The sequence below is a fragment of the Triturus cristatus genome, chromosome 9 (assembly GCF_964204655.1).
Source record: "Triturus cristatus chromosome 9, aTriCri1.1, whole genome shotgun sequence".
Taxonomy (NCBI): Eukaryota; Metazoa; Chordata; class Amphibia; order Caudata; family Salamandridae; genus Triturus; species Triturus cristatus.
In genome coordinates, this window is record NC_140592.1 from 1,198,684,860 (window position 1) to 1,198,691,400 (window position 6,541).

The following is a 6,541-nucleotide window of genomic DNA, read 5'->3' on the forward strand; positions in this document are numbered from 1 at the left end:
TGCTACTGCACCTCCGTTACCTCCAGTTGTTGCACCCCTTGTTGTCGTTCAACCCCCTATTGTTGTTCACAGGTGGTTCTTCCTCCCCGGCGCAGCCCCCTCCAGGGCCGCCAGCCTTGCCACCAGCCTTGCCTCAAACTCCTTTGCCTTACACTCCTTTATCTTCGACTTCTCTTATTTCTGTCCCTACGTCTCTGTCACCCCAAAACACTTTGTCTCCTGTCCTCATGTCAACTTCTTCTCCTTCTGCTCGGCAACGAATGACTGAGACTGTCACTAGTCTTTTGTCTCCTTTCTTTGGGTCACTGAATATGACCCCTGTTTCTGAACGTAAGCAGAGACGTAGTCAGCTCCCTGGTCCCGAAGAGTGGACAGTGTTAGATCTTCTTTCTTCGTAGATGGGTTTCGAATACCTCCAAGTACAGTCCACAAGTGGTTATGGATATCTTCCTACAGTTGGAGGCACCAAAACAGAGGTATGTTTTTGATGTCATGTGTATCTTCCTTCGTCAGGAGTGGGAAGATAATGAGTTGGGTTCAATTCCACTGGAATTGCTTAATGGTCAGTCTGAATTTGCTAAACGGACGATAGTGGGTTCCGATGTTGAGGAAGCGGTAGAGACACTACTCACTTTTAGGTCTAGACTTCCACCTCAGTCATTGTTCGAACCTGACCCTTCTATTAGGAGAAAAGTGAAGCAGTATCCTACGAGAGAGGTTTCCCCTGTATGAGAGAGGCAGTTGTGGCTGATGCCGCTCATGGTATTGCAGCTGCACTGGCTCATTTTCAGCGAGTGTGGGTGCATGTCCCTTGGAAGAGAGCTGAGGTCCTGGCTCTTAAGCAGACTTTGCCTGACCCCCGTAAAAATCCTGCTGGTTATTATAAGGAGTTGATGCGTGTGTTATGAATTTAGCTGACATAGATATATTTATGGGTAGTGTAGTTCCTCAACCCTTGTGGGCGAAGATCCGTCACGAGGATCACGTGCCAGAGTTAGGAGATACGTGGGTTAATATTACTGCTGCAGATGGTCGGCAGGTAGGAGGTGCCAAACCTGAACCCTTAGTTGTAGAACTACCTGGTAGGATTATTAATTTAATGAAAACTATGATGCCTCCTCTGCGGGTGAATTGGGACAAGTTAGCAGCATGCAAACAAAAGAAAGATGAGAGTGTGTCTGATTTCTTCACTAGGTTTGAGGAAACATTCATTGATCATAGTGGTCAGGATATGAGTACAGAAGGTGGTCAGAGGTTGTTTGTAGATAAGTTTGTTTTTAATTTACTTCCTGAACTTTCTAATAAGTTAAAGGACTCTGAGAGTTCATGGGCTGTTTCTTCTTCGGCTTAGATATTGGCTACTGCACAATACTATGAGAATAGAGATAAAGATGAGAAGGATAAAGTAGAGAAGAAGACTAGAGAATTAAAAACAAAAGTTCTTCTGCAGCAGGCGTATCCGCCTCGCCCTAATCAGCGTCAGTTTCAGCACCCTTCCCAGTTTCAGCAACCCCCACAGTTTCAGAAACTGTTGCAGAAGCCTGAGTCTTTTGCTTCGCGACTCCCGCTAGGCCCTAATCAGTGTCCTTATTGTAAAGAAGAAGGTCACTTCAAGAATAGTTGCCCGATCTTGCTACAGCGTGCGAATGGTATGTCTGGTCTGAGAGGTCGTGGTGGTTTCCAACAAGTACCTAGGGGTAGGGGACGTGTTACGTTTCCCCAGAATGAACGTTCCTTTTCCCCTCAGAATTCTATGAATTATTTTGACCAACAGAATGTTCCGACCGTCCAGTCCGCTCAGTACTACACTGATGATTATTATGTTGGAAGTGAGAGTGCTGGTTTTAATGATAGTTAGGACAGCCATGGACAAAGGGAGGGAGTAGTGTCAGTTCCAGTAGACCAGAGTGGACCTTATGTTGAAGTGATTACATCAGGTGTGGCAGAACCTTTTCTTTTGGATACTGGTGCAGCAAAGAGTTCTATCATGCACTCTAAACTCCCCGGCGCACCTTTGTCTGGCTTGACCAATGTTTCAGTAGGATTTTCTGGCGCCCCAGTTCGTAATCCGGTTTCTTGTCCTTTGCCCCTTTCTATTGGTCCCTGTGAATTGGAGGCTCCCCTTATTCTAACGACGGGCTGTGGCGAGAATTGTTGGGTTTGGACTTGTTGAAAAGATTGCATGCGATATTACATTGTTCTCCTTCGGGAGTACATCTTACGGTGGGTAAGACAGGGATTTCCCCGATGTATCTGTCTAAGGATCGCCTTCCACTGGAACTGCGTTCTCTCCCTGATACACTTTGGGCTACAGGTCCCAATGATGTTGGTCTCTTGCAGATTCCACCCTACATTGTTACCCTTAAGTTGAATGCTAAATTACCTCGCATTCCCCAGTACAAAATTTCCAGTGATGGCGAAAGAGCTCTTTTAGCGATTATCTATGATTTGGTGAGACGCATCGCACACCAACAAGGACTCTAAGCCCCAGAGCGCAGTGGGGCCTGCAGCGGACTGGCAGCCCCTCCTCCTTTCACCGGCTACTTCAACCCCTCGCGCCTCCCGCTTCGCAGGAGACGCATCGCACACCAACAAGGACTCTAAGCCCCAGAGTGCAGTGGGGCCTGCAGCGGACTGGCAGCCCCTCCTCCTTTCACCGGCTACTTCAACCCCTCGCGCCTCCTGCTTCGTGGGAGACGCATCGCACACCAACAAGGACTCTAAGCCCCAGAGTGCAGTGGGGCCTGCATCGGACTTGCAGCCCCTCCTCCTTTCACCGGCTACTTCAACCCCTCGCGCCTCCTGCTTCGCTGGAGACACATCGCACACCAACAAGGACTCTAAGCCCCAGAGTACAGTGGGGCCTGCAGCGGACTGGCAGCCCCTCCTCCTTTCACCGGCTACTTCAACCCCTCGCGCCTCCCGCTTTGCGGGAGACGCATCGCATACCAACAAGGACTATAAGCCCCAGAGTGCAGTGGGGCCTGCAGCGGACTGGCAGCCCCTCCTCCTTTCACCGGCTACTTCAACCCCTCGTGCCTACCGCTACGCGGGACGCGCGCGGGCGTATGCCAGGCAAAGCCCATGCCAAGGGCGGGCCCGTCAGTGCCCGTCCGCGATCGGACGAGAGCGGACCGGGCCCTCACTCTTACATCAGGTCTACGGAATGGGTAAGCGAAAGGATCTATGCTCTGCCGCTTTTATTAAATCTAAGGCCAAAATTCCACGCAACTGCGCCTCCATAATGACATACTTGACAACTGCTGTTGGGGCTATAACAAATGAGATCCAAGATGTGGAGGCCCAGCTGGGGATGGGGACTGACATTACATCTGAATCTGCCATTGAGGATGGCGTAAGTGTGGCTATTGAGCAAAATCAAAACACAGCAGTACCCATAAATAATTCTGAAGCTGCCCCTCCAGCCGGTGCCAGTAGGGCACTGGAGCATAAGGGAAGTGTGGATTTGCAAAGTGAGGGGGCTGTAGCTCCTGTAAAGAACGGGAGGAAAAAACTTTTAAAAACCGGCCCAGTGACCAAAAGGCCCCCTTCGCGGAAGATATGTGCAGATCAACGCCCTACGGAGAGATTACCTCCCATCAACTTGACTAATATAGATCTGGACCCAGTTCTTATACACATTGACAATCTTGTTGAATCACTGAAAAACGATTTATTTAAATATGTTAAATATGGCTTGGACCGTGTAATGGCCAGATTAAGCAAAATTGAGTCTAAGCTTGAAAGTCTTAGTATGAGTGGGAGCCAGATCCACAACACTAATGTGGGGGTTTTTAAAACAGGGGAGGCTATGGAAGCCGGGAGTCAACTCACAACGTGTAGCACAAGCATTGGGAAAGATACTATACTGACACCAACACTCAGGTAGCCTATTACTAGCTCTACTGTCCGTAGTACTCAACCAGGAAATTTAATTAAAGGAACTGGTAGCCTTACGGTAGAGAAGCCCGTAATACCATCCCCCACAGGGCCTCACCTATCAACTCCAGGAGCTTCTGTTACACAAACGGTTCTGGATCTGCCACCGGAGGCTTCTCCTTTGGTAGTGGTTCTAGTAGGGGTACCCCCTCTAAAATGCAATAGTACCGAGTCAACTGATGAGCTTATTCGGAAAGCCATGTTTTGGTGCAGTAAGGCATCAGAGGGAGATCTAAGCGCTTCAACCCATGTCATTATGGCAAGACGGGTGGGCTGGGTGGGGAACGGCCCAAAAACAAGGGATGACGACTGTATTGTGATTAATTTTGATCGACCTGGGGTGGCGGGGTGGGTCCTTCATGGGAGCTCTGATAGGGTCAGAGTAGGGATTACAGCCTTACCTTTGAGTTTTTTCTATCCACCTGACATGGGCACAAGGTTGAGAACCAGCATGGGGGCACTGAGATATAGAGTTGGCATTGGTGCATATCGCCTCGTTCCTCGTCCCTTGCTTAAAGCTACTCAGTCTTTTAGATCGAACTCCAGGGCTCCCATCCAAGGCTATCTAGCAAAGGACACCACCGTTGACTACAGAACTCTAGAGAGTAGATTTGCGACTCCAAATAGATTCGCCCCACTTAATCAGCTGGATAGTAATTAAGGGTGGGCGTAGTTCGCGAAGTAGCACTTCGCGAAGCTACGCAAAGTGAAGTTCGCACTACGCGAGCTACGCGTAGCACTTCGCGAACTGCGAAGTAACATGTTCGCACTGTGCAAGATGTTGTTTTCAATGATTGCACAGTGCGGACAAGCAACCGGCACTGTGCAATCATTGAAAATGGCATCTTGCACAGTGCGAGCTGTAGTTTTCTGCTGCTCGAGTAGATTTTTACTCGAGCTGCAGCTTTCTCAACGCGAACTGGTAGTTTCTCATCGCGAGCGGTCGCGAGCATACGCGACCCCTCGCAATGAGAAACCTGACCTTCTCGCGTTGGGAATCTCGCCGGGAGGTTTATTTTCCATGCTCGCGATCGCGAACAAGGAAAAAGTCTCGCCAGGATGTCATTTTGCTTGCTTGCGGTCGCCAACTTGACGTTGAGGACCGCGAGCAAGCAAAAAATGACCGCAGCACTACGCAACACTACGCTACGCGTGTTCGCACTGTGCTACGTGCAGTTCGCGTAGCGCGAAGTAGCGCAAACTTCGCAAACTACGCGAGCGTAGCGTAGTGCTTCGCCCAGGCCTAATAGTAATGACTGACTAGCCCCTTGTCCTGAAGGTGGCAAGGGGGATGGAGAGGGCAGCATGAGTAGTCGAAGCAAACTTACTCAGGGGACCTCGAGTAACCCGGGTCTATGCACTAAAATTTTAAGTTGGAATATAGCAGGTCTTAAAAATAAGTTTAATGATGTAAGGTGGTTAGATTTTCTAAGCAAATTTTGTATCATAGGTCTACAAGAAACCTGGGATACTGATAATAACTTCTGGCTGGATGGCTATACAACTTATATGGAATCAGCTAAACCTACAGCCATAGGCAGGGCGAAGGGTGGCCTTATGACTTTGATTTCCCTAAAAGTGGCAGGTAACCACTGTAAACTGGATTCAGGCTCACCAAATTGCTTAGCGGTCCAGATTAGTTTCCCCAATTTCTTAAATTTGCTCATCATCAATTTTTATAACTCATTTGATAAAATTACAACTAATGAACATTTGGTCAGTTTGAGTAGCTTTCTTGACTCTTTTAGCAAGAAACAAACTACCCCCTATTCGGTTATTGTTTTAGGTGATTTTAATATACACTGTTGTTTAAATTGTTATGTCTCGGACGGTCTGAGTCCTGTAGATTATTCAGAAACCCATTTTGAACATACTCCGCAGGGCGGCTTCTTGGATAGCTTCCTGGCGGATCACGATTTATTTTATCCTAACACAAGGCGAGAGGTTGAGGACACCCCCTCTTTCAAAGGCAGAGACGCACACACCACTATTGACTACATTTTCATTAGTGTTGCCCTGACTCCATGGGTTAAGGATTACACTATTGAGTGGTCGGCGTATAGCGATCACAATCCCATCAGCCTGATATTGGCGGGTGGATTTAAAAAAACTGAGAAACCGGATAGTTCGGTTCGCATTCTGGATCTTCGACCTACTGACCAGGCCCGTAGGCTCAAATGGTGTATGATAGTACCGGGGGAATTTCAGGCTAACTTGTTACACACTTTTGGTGGAGAGATGAACCTTTGTTTAGACGCTAAATCAATGGACTGGGATGTCCTTATGGCATATTCTAAAATCTGTATCCAGGTGGCCTCTGATCTTAAACGCCCGGTCAGGGAACACCAATTTAAAGGGGAGAGGTGGTTTGATCACGACTGTTCAGTCGCCCATCGAAAGCTGCTAGTGGCCTTAAAATCTAACCCAGAAGATAGGTCTGCCATAGCAGCGTTAAGAAAAACATATAAATTGGCTATTCACAATCGTAAAAACGAGATCAAACAAGAGGCATGGAATGACTTATTATCCATCGATGTCATCAAAAATAGTGCCAAGTTTTGGGACATTATTAACAAACCAGTTTTTCAAGAATCTATCGTCT